The sequence below is a fragment of the Panthera leo genome, chromosome D4, assembly GCF_018350215.1.
Source record: "Panthera leo isolate Ple1 chromosome D4, P.leo_Ple1_pat1.1, whole genome shotgun sequence".
Classification (NCBI taxonomy): Eukaryota; Metazoa; Chordata; class Mammalia; order Carnivora; family Felidae; genus Panthera; species Panthera leo.
Window position 1 is genome coordinate 25,603,273 of NC_056691.1, and position 13,682 is coordinate 25,616,954.

General features: G+C 45.1%; 1 long non-coding RNA gene across 1 annotated transcript in view; it reads left to right on the top strand.

Annotated features, from left to right (window-relative positions):
* The first annotated feature begins 12,486 nt into the window (after positions 1 to 12,486).
* LOC122204955 overlaps positions 12,487 to 13,682 on the top strand; it is a 39,135-nt gene continuing 37,939 nt past the window's right edge. The window contains exon 1 of the long non-coding RNA XR_006195850.1: positions 12,487 to 12,698. This is a non-coding gene — a long non-coding RNA (uncharacterized LOC122204955). The remainder of the gene's footprint in view (positions 12,699 to 13,682) is intronic.

The window sequence follows — 13,682 nt, forward strand, 5'->3', positions numbered from 1 at the left end:
TCAAGGCACTAAATGCCAGTCATCACAGGTGTGATACAGGCACTATGGTTTGTTGGTGTTCCCAGGTCAGTTGTGGATAGAGGTAGCCAGGGAAAGCTTCATGAAATAGACGGAATGAGCTGGGCTTGGGCAAAGAAAGAAAGAACAATCCTGGTGGAGAGAACACACAGAAGAGGGGGAGGAGGAAGTAAGGATAGACATAACATATTTAGAGAGTACCAAATAGACCAGTTGTATCAAAATGGGAGATTTGGGGGGAAAGAAAAATTTGGAAAAGATAAAATTGGAAGTATAGGTTAGGGGAAGCAAGGGGTTGCAGAATTATATGCAAAATTCATAAATACTGATTCACACCTGGATTGTCACGAGTAAGCCTAAACCTCCGGCACTAGGAAGAGCTCAAGTTCTCGGTCTCCTTGTACCTTTTCTACAATGAAATCTCCGTCCCCCTGCCCCGCCCCAGCTTTATTGAGATGTGATTGACATACAGCATCGTGCGACTTGAATGGGCAAAACATGTTGATCTGATGCTGGATCAACTGGAACTGGCTAGCCAACACCCTCATCAGGTCACATAACTAATGTTTCTTTTTTGCGGTGAGAACATTTAAAATTCACTCTCTTAGCAACTTTCAGATGTATACTACCCATTGAGTATTCTTGGCTCCCCTGTCAAATATTACTTGACTATACATGCAAGGATTTATTTCTGGGCTCTTGATTTTGTTCGATCCATCTATGTGTTTATTTTTATGCCACTATTATACTGTTTTGATTGCTATGGATGTGTTGTTGAATTCAGTTTGCTTATATTTTGTCGAGAATTTTTGTATCTATTCATCAGGGATATTGGCCTTAAGTTTCTTTTTCCTTGTGGTGTTCTTGTCTGGCTTTGGTTTTACAGTAATGCTATAAAATGAGTTTGGGAGTGTTCCCTCCTCTTCAATTTTTTGGAAGATTTTGAGATGAATTGGTTTTAATTCTTCCTTAAAAGTTTGATAGAATTCACCAGTGAAACCATCTGGTCCTGGGCTTTTCTTTATTGGGAGGTTTTTGATTATTGATGATTGAATCTCTTTATTCATTATTGGTTCATTCAGATTTTTAAAGATTTCATCCTGATTCAGTCTCGGTAGGTTGTATATTTCCAGTAATTCACCCATTTCTTCTAGGTTGTCCAATTTGTAGGTGTACGATTGTTCACAATAGTCTCATGGTCCTTTGTATTTCTGTGGGATCAGTTATAATGTCTGCTTGTCATTTCTGATTATATTTATTTACATCCTCTTTCTTTTTTTCTTAGTCTAGCTAAAGGTTTGTTAGTTTTGCTTATCTTTAAAAAAAATTTTTTTTTTTTTTAACGTTTGTTTTATTTTTGAGACAGAGAGAGACAGAGCATGAACAGGGGAGGGGCAGGGAGAGAGGGAGACACAGAATCCGAAACAGGCTTCAGGCTCTGAGCTGTCAGCACAGAGCCCGATGCGGGGCTCGAACTCACAGACCGTGAGATCATGACCTGAGCCGAAGTCGGACACCCAACCGACTGAGCCACCCAGGCGCCCCTTGCTTATCTTTTTTAAAAAACCCTTTCTTACTTTTGTTTGAAATGCCACATCCTCAGAGAAGCCATCCGTGGCCATCAGTCCCGGAATTGCCTTTCCTTCTATTATTTTATTATGATGTATCAGATGCTCCTGTGTATTTACCTCCCACTGTTAATCAACACCTGCAAATATTCACTTGTTTAACCGTCTGTCTTACCCAATAGGACACAAGCTCCACGTGTGATGGTTTGTATGCTGTCCCTCTGTAACCTTGACTCTTAGTGTGGTGCCCAGTTGACTTCTTGCAAAGTGGGTATTGTGTGGGCAGGAGTGCAAGAGTTTAGATCCAAAATGAAGGTAGATCCTGACACATTCAATGAAGGAAAATGGGGCCCACTTTGGGTGTGCCAGACAATTCCTGAGCTCTGCTCAAAAACAAGCACATGGAAAACAACACACTAGTCTTTTTATAGCCTTTAAAAGTTTGAAACCTCCTCATTGAGACTCCTCTTGGAATAAAGTTCTGCAAATATTTGGGATGTTCCAAGTGTGAATATTTACAATGTTTAAAATACTCTTCTAATTAACCATTTTATGAGAATGTCTTTACTTTCATGCTCAACTTTTTCCGCTTATCTTTTAGTTCATGTCTTAAATAACTCTTCCGGTTGACTTTCTGAAGAAAGCATTGCTAGTTAATACTGAGTCTAAAATTGGATTTTACTGAACACTGTAAATATGAGGAGATTACATCCTGGTCTGCAGGGTCCAGGAGGAAACACAGGGCTGCTTCCGTCTAGGGTTGCAGCTTCCTGTTCTTTTAGGATGGAAATTTCCTGGTGACCCTGCTCCAGGGGCATCTCTTGGGCTCTGGGGTCCTCCATACTGGAGAGAAAGAGGGAGTTCTACTTTCAAGATCAGATGCTACTCCACCTCTAAAGTGATCCTGCCACAGGGTCGAGGGGTTGCCTGAGCCTCAGAATATCTTGTAAGTGCTGCAAAGACACAAACTCTTGCTGAGAAGTAGACACCGGAGACCCCACGAGCTTGTTGATTAAGCCTACGGACTGTGGAGCCAGACTGCCTGGGTTTCGATCTCAGCTCTTCTGTTTGCTAATTGGATGACTTAGCAAATTACTCAACCTCTCTGTGCCTTGATTTCTTCACCTGACGCAGGGGGATGCAGATTAGTCTACCTACTTCAGGGAACTGTGTTGTGAGGAAGCAATGAGTTAATATGAGTTAATATGCATAAAGCCCTAAGAAAAGTATCTGTTTTTTTTTCTATGTTCATTTGTTTTGTTTCTTAAATTCCACATATGAGTGAGATCATATGGTGTTTGTCTTTCTCTGACTTACTTCGCTTAACATCGTACCCTCTAGATCACCATATTGTACACTTGAAGCTAACTTAACACTGTATGTTAGCCACACTGTAATTAAGATTTTTAAAGAAATGTCTGGCACATAGTAAATGCTTAATAAATGTTATCAATTATTGTATACTGAGGGTATGGGGATCTTTGTTCCTATGCAACCCTTTTAACAGAGCCTGTTTCACCCATTAAAACCCACGTTTTGACAATTAGCATTCAGATTTCACCCAGTTCCTGTGATCTGTCCACTTCTTTTCCTCTCCTCAGAAGTGTTGTTTGGCCTACCGTCACGGGGCTTCCATACCCTGCCCTCAGCTGACAATTTTGCTTGACCAGCTTTCTTGCCTATGACCTTGAATGGTCTTTCTGGAACATTACTTTCCTTTTTAATGTTTATTTATTTTTTTTGAGAGCGAGTGAGCGAGCGTGTGCGTGTGAGTGGGGGAGGGCCCGAGAGGAAGAAAGAGAATCCTAAACAGGCGTGAGATCATGACCTGAGCCAAAATCAAGAGTCAGACACTTAACCAGTTAAGCTACCCAGGTACCAAAGGGATATTTCTTTTTATATCACAGGCAAGAGACACTGCACTTCTGCACCCTCTCTGGCCCCAATTAGTGAGGAGTGGTGACGGAGGACCCTTGTCCTCTGCCTACAAGTGAGCTTTCATCAATTCCTAGATCTTTAGCATTGAGCTGAAATAAAATGCTAGCAGCACCATACGTTGGGGTGGGCAATGATGTGGCCTTATCTCGAAGAGGACGCCCAGACATCCAGGTGGTTATCAAGAGGAGGAAAGGGGACGAGGTTTATTTTTCAGCATAGCCCCTTACAGTCTTAGCACATTTCTTTCTCCAAGTCTCCGTCTGCCTCACTGTTGATGGTGTTTGGGAGGGTGGCCTTGCCTGAGGCTGACCCAGTAGATTCTTATACATAATTGGAAGCAGATGAAAATATAGACTTTTTGCCCTTGGTCCAGCACACAGCAAATGACTCCCTATTCATGCAGTGCTACGTGAATCCAGAAGATAATCAGGCATGTCCTGAGGCCCCGGAGGGTAACCTCTCTGGTTTTCTCCCAGGCAGTTATTCTGTCCTTTGCTGTTGAGATGGTCTTCGTTGTTTTTCAGTTATTTCCAAGCATCTTCTTTCTGTCTTGTAGTTCCATTTAAAAATTCACATTTTTCCACGAGAATAACCCTCAACTGATCATTTTGGTTGCCAGTGGCTGGCGATAAACTAACACAGCTGAAGTTCCCAGATAATTTGTCATTGTGTGGTGGGGACACACCATGGATAAAAGATTATTGAGACCTCTGAGCTCTCTCAGAAATGTCACTAATCTACACATGAAGTTAGGATTATGAGGACAAGGAGGATGAGTTTCATCCACGTGAGGCTCCATACAACGTGTTCAGATAATAAATTTCTGGTTCACTGTCTCACCCTGGCTCTGTGAAAACTCTTAGCTTGAAAGCTGCCACTATTCTTTTACAAATTCCCTGGCAGTCCTGGAAGCCAGGAAAGTTTTACTCTCAAACAAGAATTTTGGTGTTTGTATCTGTTAAGTCCTTTATTTAATTACAATAACACATTGTTTAAATTAAGTTTCCTTTGGAAAAAAAGAAGGGTTTAAAGGAAGAAGAAAACATTATGTCAAACTAGACAAAGTTTGGAGAGACTGAAAACTCGGTTTTTCAAAAAAAAAAAAATCTAAAACCTTCTGGAATTCTCTTCCCCATGGCCAATTTGCTCAACTCTGTGGCCTTCATCTAAAAGTGGTTCGCTACCCCTTCACCTGAGTTAGGTCTAAGAGAGAAGTATTTTCATAAAGGCAAGCCGGGCCTCAAATCAGGGTCCTACACGTCTCTGGCAGGCCTTCTAGGAACATTAGAGTTGAGTGTTTAACTTCATAACTGGGCAGTATCTGTTTCCTTCTTTAAAGATGCCAGTTTCAGCGGATATATTAAGCATATCCTCACCGTCGGGGTGAAAATTTGTGGTAGTTAGCTATATACCAGCAAATGATGGACAAACTGACCAGAATTGAAGAGGTGTTGGTTGTAAGTACACGTGGCTGGCTAGATTCTGTCCTCTCTCTGTCCTTCCCCCCTCCCTCCTTTCCTTGCTTCCCCTATTCCCTCCTTCCTTCCTTTGCACGTTGGAAGTCTTTCTCTGGATGGGAGGGGTTGGGAGACTTTCTAATAGATCTGGGGAGTAAAAGAAAAAACACCTTAGATGTCGATTATATTTCGAGAAAACAAAAAGCGAAGAAAAGCCACTCTTGTGTACTCCCAGAACACTTCTGACACTGCACGTGTGGGTTCTGCCACACCAAGCCAATTGTGGGTGGCCACCAGTTGGGAGTCTTCGGGTTTAACTGAACGCTGTCACTAACCGCCTGCACGGGTGAAGGGCTCAGCCCAAGACTGCCCTGCCTTCAGATGCCAACCCCAGGTGGTCACGTCTACTTCGGACCAACTTGTTCTGAATAAGGGAATCCCTCCTTGGGTCTGCTAATTTGCTAGGACTGCTTACAAAACTCAGGGGAACACTGATTTATGCTTATCATAAAGCATATTACAAAGGATGTGGGTGACAAGTTGGATGGAGCAGTGCACAGGGCAAGGAGTAGGGGAGGGGTGTGGAGCTTCCACTTTCTCTCTAGACGTGTCACCCTCCCAGCACCTCCCTGTGGTGCCTCTGGGTTTTCTCTGAAACCCAGAGTTTGAGGGTTTTCTGATGGAGGTTTTCTCATGTAGGCATGATTGACTATTACCTCATTCTCCAGCCCCTCTCAGCTCCCAGAAGGATGGGGCAGGGCTTGAAGTTCCAAGCTACCAATCATATTTGGTCTTTCTGGTGACCGGCCCTCCTCCAACCCCGTCCAGGAGCCCCCAGAGTCTCCTCGTTGGAACAAAAGACGGTCCTATCACCCAGGCTATTACAAGGGTTTTAGGAACTCTGAGTCAGAAACGGGGGTCAAAGACCAAATATTAGGACAAAAGATGCTCCTAGCACCCCTCTCACTCAGGACATTACAAGGGTTTGGGGAGCTCGGTGTCAGGATCAGTATACGTATTTGATCTGGGGGCAGAGACCAATATTTCTATTTCTTATTATGTCACAGTGACGCCGAGGGCTAAACTTTATTCTGCAATTCTCTTTGTCGCGAGCACAGTCGAAGCAGGGCAACAGAAATGAGTGCCGGTTGTCCTCAAAGTATGAGTTAATCCCAGGCTTGATTTATTCAGGTCGTGGAGTGGGCACTAGAGCAGGTGGCTCCCACCAGGCCCAGGAGCCACCAGACTGGGTTCAGAGCTGGGTGAAGTGCTTCTGACTTCACAGCTCAGCCTTGCTTCCCGTAGAGAGGCTGTGGGGCCGGGAAGAGGGGCAACGGAAGCAAATGATTGCCACAAAATTCATCTTTATTATTACTTTCTTTATAGGGCTGCTATTTAGAATTTACTGAGTGATCACAGCAGATTTTACAGTTTCGGTGTGTGCCAGCTAGCTGTCCTGGGTAGTCCTTCTAGTCCAGAACGTTCAGCAAATCCTTACAGACTGTCTGTGTGGAAAGGCCACGCTGGAGCTTTGGATAGTAAAGAGGTGAGGTAGGAAATGGAGCCTGCCCACAAGCAGCTTCTAACTTGGTGCAGGGTGAAATAAATATCTCTCCAAGATGACGGAGAGTGGTATGTGCCTCAAGAGAAGAGCAGAGGTAGGGTCGCATGGGTGGCTCAGTCGGTTGAGCGTCTGGCTTCAGTTCAGGTCATAATCTATCAGTTTGTAAGTTTGAGCCCCGCATTGGGCTCTGTGTTGACAGCTCAGAGCCTGGAGCCTGCTTTGGATTCTGTGTCTCCCTCTCTCTTTGCCCCTCTTCTGCTTGTGCTCTCTCTCTGTGTCTCATAAATAAATGTTAAAAAAATTTTCAAGAGAGGAGCAGAGGGGCACCCAAGTGGCTCAGTGTCTGACTTTGGCTCAGATCATGGTCTCACATTCAGGAGTTCAAGCCCCACGTCGGGCCTGCTGCTGTCAGCACGGAGCCCTCTTTGGATAGTCTGTCCCCCTCTCTTTCTGCCCCTCTCCTCTCCCACTTGTGCCCTCTCTCTCTCAAAAATTAATAAACATTAAAAAAAGGAGAGAAGAGCAGAGAAAAGATTGTGGGATATTAATGGAGAGCAAGGAAGAATTGACTTTAATGGGAAGTACCAGGAAAAAAGCCCTTTAAAAGGTGGTGGTTAAACCAGCCCCACACACGAGGTGGATTGTGGGCTGGACGTGAGCACAGAGGACACACAGGAGTCGGAAAGTGGGAGCAGACAGTCTGGTCTGACTGGCGAGGAGAGACACAATTGGTTGGGGAGGGCATTTGGGGCAGATGGGGCTGGGCCTCGGTTGTCAGGTGAAGGAGTTGAGACCACGTGAACGCCAGGAAAGGAGTTTGGGTAACTTCAGGCAGCCTGGGAAAGGGGACTCACGCTGAGCTGTGTGGATTTGTGTTCCTGAGCAAAACCTGTCATCTCCATCTTGTGAGGAACCAAAACTGCCCCCTCAGGTACTGTTTTGTTGTAACTATCTTCTAATTGTATTTGGCCAGGCTCTTCTCGGAGCCTTTGCATCTAGTTCTGTGACTGTCAGGTTTGCTATCGTATTTAAGGAGTAACAGCCCACAGTGGCTGAGAGTCTGTCACCTGCCAGGCACCTCGGTGAGTGTGTCACATGTCTTATTTCTTTTAATTCCCTTGAAAGCCTAAGGTGGGGCATATTTCTCCTACTTTTCAGACAAAGAAACTGAGTCCCAGCGTGTTTCCGTATGTCCTAAGGCTACCCAGCTTCCAGGAGGCAGAAAAACGATCTGTTTCCATTGCCTTCCATTCATTCTCCTACCCGAGCACCCAGAGCTTTTAGTGTTGACAAAGAACGAGAGCTGACAATGGGTGTGCTCAACACATCACATGCATTAACTCACAGAAGTGACGTAAGGAAAGTCCATGCAGTTTGCCCACGGTTGCAAAGTGACCGGGCGGCAAAACCAGACTCCAAGCACATGGTTTTAACCAATTATCAGCCCTGTGGTGCAGGGATTAGGGTCTGGCACAAGCAGCTAGTGGCCACTTAGGTGAATGTTTTTGTTTTGTTTTGTTTTGTTTTATTAATTTTTTTAACGTTTATTTATTTTTGAGACAGAGAGAGACAGAGCATGAACGGGGGAGGGGCAGAGAGAGAGGGAGACACAGAATCTGAAGCAGGCTCCAGGCTCTGAGCCATCAGCCCAGAGCCCGACGCGGGGCTTGAACTCACGGACCGCGAGATCGTGACCTGAGCTGAGGTCAGACGCTTAACTGACTGAGCCACCCAGGCGCCCCAGGTGAATGTTTTTGAATGTTTTATGAGTGAAATTAAGCAAACAAATGAGAGGGTGGAATAAAGAATGAATGACTCATGTATATGACACCAAGCCTTAGTTCTTGATTTTCTCCTGGACACTGAGCTAGGACATTGGTGAGCCTCTCCCAAGAGAATGGATGGTTTGACTTGGCCATGACTGTGTGGTCCAGACAGCCGGGCACCCCACAGATGTGGAAATGGGGTCAACTGTTGAACACCACACTTCTCAGTCAACTGGGCTTTGTCTAGAGAAATGAATCTTCTCTCCCATGTCCTAGTGCTACACTAGGTACATAGCAGGCTTTAATAGTAATAATTCCGTTAAGAAGAAAATCACAAATACGTCGGGGCGTTTTGGTAGTCCTTGTTTTTAACTAAACTTACTTCCTTATCTGTTATGACCACTAATATTTTTAAAAAATCCACTTTTATTTTTTAGAAAAGTGTTAGATTTATAGAAAATCTGCAAAGATAGTACAGAGAGTTTCCACACAGCCCTCAGCCAGACTCCTCTGCTGTGGTACATCGGCATAACTAAGGAAACAACATCGATAGGTACTTTAATATGAACTAGACTCCACACTCTACTCAGATTTCATGAGTTTCCCCCCAGTGTCCTTTTTCCATTCCAGGATCCCATCCAGGACACCACATTATATTTACCTGTCATATCTCCTTGGGCCCCTCTGGCTTGTATCAGTTTCTTGGACTTCCTTTGTCATTCATGATCTTGACAACACTGAGGAGTACTGGTCAGGTGTCTTGTAGAATGTTCCTGAATTTGGATTTGTCCGATGTTTTTCTCATAGTCAGCGTGGGGTTGTGAGTTTCGGGAGGAAGACCACAGAGATGAAGTACCGTTATCATTACATGCTATCAAGACGAGCACTAAATTTTTAAAGCGAAATCTTTAATTCTTCTACTTTTGATGCCTGTAGCTCTACATTCTTCCCTTTCCTGTTTTTCTGGTGGCCTTGCTGATTCTATTGGAGACAGTAAGCTTTCCTGCAGGCTTACTAGGTCCTAGCTAAGTCTTAATAGCAAAGCATTTTTCGGGGAATTCTGCTGGCCCGGTTTTGCCTAGCCTGGATGAGACAATCTTGGTTTACTAGTCAGGTGAGTTTCTCCTGGTTGAGATGTAGAGCACTTTTTTTGTGACTGCTGATAGGTAAATGGAAGCATTCTAGTTCTTAATGGTGCTGCTGTCACCCAAGAAAAGCACTAATCATGTTGATGGGATAGATGAAATTGAGTTTACAAGGGCAAAGCATAGGAGAAAATACAAATATGTGTTTACAACCATGTTTTTCATAGATGGATGCCAAATTCCATGTTTTGCTTGTTTTCTTTTTTTTTTTCTAAATATAAAACTATTGGTAAAGATGATCTTGAATTTGTTTGGAAGCATCCACTGTGCCCTGAGCACAAAAGCCAGCCTGTCTCACTGGCTTGACCTCACTCAAGCTTCCCAGTCTCTTTTCCTGAGAGGGTCCAGCAAAGCTACATCCATTATCAGGAACTTAACATCCATTATCTCCATTTAAAACTACTTTGCTCTTGGGTTTCAACCATGTTTTATCCATACTTGTTAAACATGAAAGGCTTATACATTTCAGGAAAGCCGCGAGGCTTAGACAAATAGAAAACATTAAGCCAATTTCAGATGACAACAATCCTTATTGCTCTTCTGGAAGTGAAAGGGAACAGATTTGAACTGGAGTTTGTGTCACTGAATTTTATTTTGTTTATTTTCTTTCTTTATTATTTTTGGTGTATGTCTCTCTACACTTTTAGGCAGAACAGCACTCCTGCAAGGCAGGATAGCATCAGACTGTTTGTTGTAGACCTTGGCTTGAGGTGCAGATGTTTTGGCTCAGTTAATAATAAACCATTCTTGAACCTATTTTTAATTTTAGTTCATGAAGTAACAGGAAAATATAGCAACTTTTTGAATGTGCTCCTAGGGAGAGCAGAGAAGAGCGAGTGAGAGAGGGAAAGCTAATTAGAGGTAGATGGTTCTAGTTCAGTCCTAGGCTGGCTTTAAGATATTGCCATGAAAACGTCCTGTTCTCCTTTCCCATCATCACCTCTGTCTTGACTTTCCCCATTTAATCCCTCATCATCTTTTTTTTTTTAATGTTTATTTATTTATTTCGAGAGAGAGAGAGAGAGAGAGAGCACAAGTGGAGGGGCAGAGACAGAGGGAGACACAGCAGACTCCAGGCTCTGAGCTATCAGCACAGAGCTGGACCCGGGGCTTGAACCCACGAACCATGAGGTCATGACCTGAGCCGACGTGAGACACTTAACTGACTGAGCCACCCAGGCTTAACTGACCAGCCACTCTTTCAGCTCCTTGATCCCTTTCCCTGGTGTGGACACTGCTCCAGTCTGGGACATGCTTTGCTGGCTGACATCTACATCTTTCTCTCCAATGTCAGGCCTTAGGATGAGGGGTGCCACACATCTCTGCCTGCCTGGCTATCCCTGATGGAGCCCCAGAGATTTCGAGCTTAGCATTAACCCAACCTCTCTCCAAAGTGAGAACTGTTTGCTCTGATTCCTGGAAATGCTCACGAATAGACTCCATGTGCAGGGAGAAGGGGCTGTGGAAGGGAGCCAATCAACCCAGACACCCTCCCAACCCGTAGGGCCTCTGCTGGAGCCCGTGTCTGGAGCAGGCAGGACGCAAGGCAGCCCAGGGCAGGGCTTTCAGGGTAGTGGCAGGTTGCTACCAATGGGCTAACGGGCCCTCACCTACTTCTGACAGGTGGGGACACACAAAACTCTTTTTGGTTCTTTTAATCTTACAGAACCAGGTAACCACATGCACGGTCTCAAGTCTGGCTCCTGGTTATTATATGTGGTGCCAACCGTGACTGAGAATAGGAGACGATGGTGTTGGCCCTTTTGCCTCTGGCCTTCTCTGGGGCCCGCAGCTGCCCAACTAGAGGCCCAGGGCCGCGGGCTCAGCCGACTACCGTGGGCTCTGCGTCAAACCAACAGTTTGCAGGTGGTAGCGCCTTGGCACGAGAGGTGGCCGCCAGGTGGCAGAGGGGCCACAGCTGCTTACAGATGCTCGGTGCCGCCATCTACAGCGGTTCAGCGTGCGCACGGGGATCGACTTCCTGTCTGTGACCGCCACTGCCAGGGTCGTGCTTGACCCCCCCCGTGGATGTTTCTGTGCACCAGAGCGAGCTGCACATGGGGGGCTTCTGGAGCCTGAAAGAGGCTTTAAGATGTCAGCTAAGGGCCTGGAATCTATCCCAGTCCCCAACCTTGGTGGGGCGTTCTGCCTGGGGAATGAGAGGTGCGCAGGGAAGAGCAGGGCAAAGGGAAACAGGTGCTACAACCCTGGAGGTCGGAGACTGCCGTGCAGGGGATGCAAAGCTGTCACCCCAGCCCAGGAAGTGCCACTTCTGCCAGACCGTCAGCTAAATGGTGGCTTCGTGTGTGCTGAAGGCCCAGCAGGCCCCCAGCTCACAGGGAAAGACAGCCTACTTTCTGGTGGAAGGAGAAGAGGAGATCCATAGCCCTGCCCTGCTCCTATGCATTCGTGTGCCTGTCTGTACACACATGGGTGTTGTTTTTTTTTTTTTTTTTTGCCAACACATGTGTTTTTGTGCTTATGTACGTGTGTGTATGAATGGGTACGCATGAATGCATGTGTGATTTGACAGTGCAGGGAAAATACAGCTGGGAAAGGATCTTGGTAACAATTAAAGCTTGATGTTTAAATCACGGGCACACATTTTTTATAGAATCTGCTACCTTGTAGTCCCGATTACATGACTGGGGATCCCAGAGCAGGGCCAGGGGGAGTGAGGCATGCTGCATCGGAACTGTGCCTGCTTTCTGCCGCCCATATGCCACTTCACAGGGTTCTAACTCCTGGGTACTTCGGCTACATTTTCCTCGGTTGGGCTAATTTTCTTATTTGGGGACACTGCATTTCCTGAGTAAATTCAAATACATCGCTTTAAGTTGATTTCGATTCTTTTGCATTTGATTCAAATGCACCCTTTTCCAGGGCCGTCCTGGTAAACACAACCAGGCCTTGAGAAACCATTGTAAAGCTATATGAGGTCACAATAGGGTAGAGGCCTCATGATTCCACTGTGGGTTTAAGAAATGTCAAGTGGCAGAAACCTAAATACTCTTCATTTTCCAGAGCCGGGAGAATGCGATTATAATATGACTCACTATTTCACGGGTTCATATATGTCCTCGTGTGCATGTGTGTGGATCATGGGATCTTCAGCACGTCAGTAAACATTTATACTGGGTGCTGGGACATGCATATCCATTAGGAGCCTCTTGAGGGCAAGGCACAAAGTATTAGTTGGGGAATAAGACTGGGGAGTGCTGGGAGCAGAGGACCGGATGGGGGTGAGTATTTTATCACTGGCATGGTTTAGAATTGCTGGTGCTTTTTATCACCAGCAGATGCACTTCTAGTTGGTTTTATTACTGTTTTTAAATTCCCTGCAGACCACACACCCCCTTACTGCCCACACCCACGTAGATTGCCCCTCCACGTGGTACCCCCTACTCGGCATGCTGCCCACCCAACTTGGTAATACCGCTGCAAAACACCCAGCGAAACAATGAGAAAAATTCTGTTTCTAATGAAATAAATTCTGGAGTCAGCTGGTTTCAGGGTTGCTTTGGCAGCTTAATGGTATCATCTAGGGTCTTTCTATTTGTCACTCCTCTTTCAGTATCCTTATAAGACACCCGCCTTGCTTCAAATGGCCCAGGATGGCATTGGGTGGAGATAAGGCAACGTCCAGCCCAAGAAGAGGAGTGTTTCCTCTTGTTTCCTCTGATATGGGAGGACAAATGAAGAGGACACGTTTCCCGGAAACCACTCTGGAAAACTTTGCCACAGATTCCATGGCCATGAACTAGTTCAGGGATTGGCAAATCTGGCCAGCCACCTACTCATGTTTAGCCCACAAGCTAAGAATGGTTTTTATATTTTTATATTTATTGGTTTTTATTTATTTATATTTATTTATTTATTTTATTTATTTATATTTATTTATTTTTTATATTTTTATATTGAATGGTTTTTATATTTTTGAATCGTTGAAACAAAACATCAAAAGTGGGGCACCTGGGTGGCCCAGTCAGTTGAGCATCTGACTTCAGCTCAGGTCATCAGGTAGCGGTTCGTGAGTTCGAACCCCACATTGGGCTCACTGCTGTCAGCCTGTCAGCGTAGAGCCCACTTGAGACCTTCTGTCCGCCTCTCTCTGCCCCTCCCCTGCTTGCTCTCTCCCAAGAATAAGTTAAAAAAAAAGAAAAGAAAAAGCAAAAGCAAAATAACATTTTATGACATGAAAATTAAACACAATTCCAATTTCAATG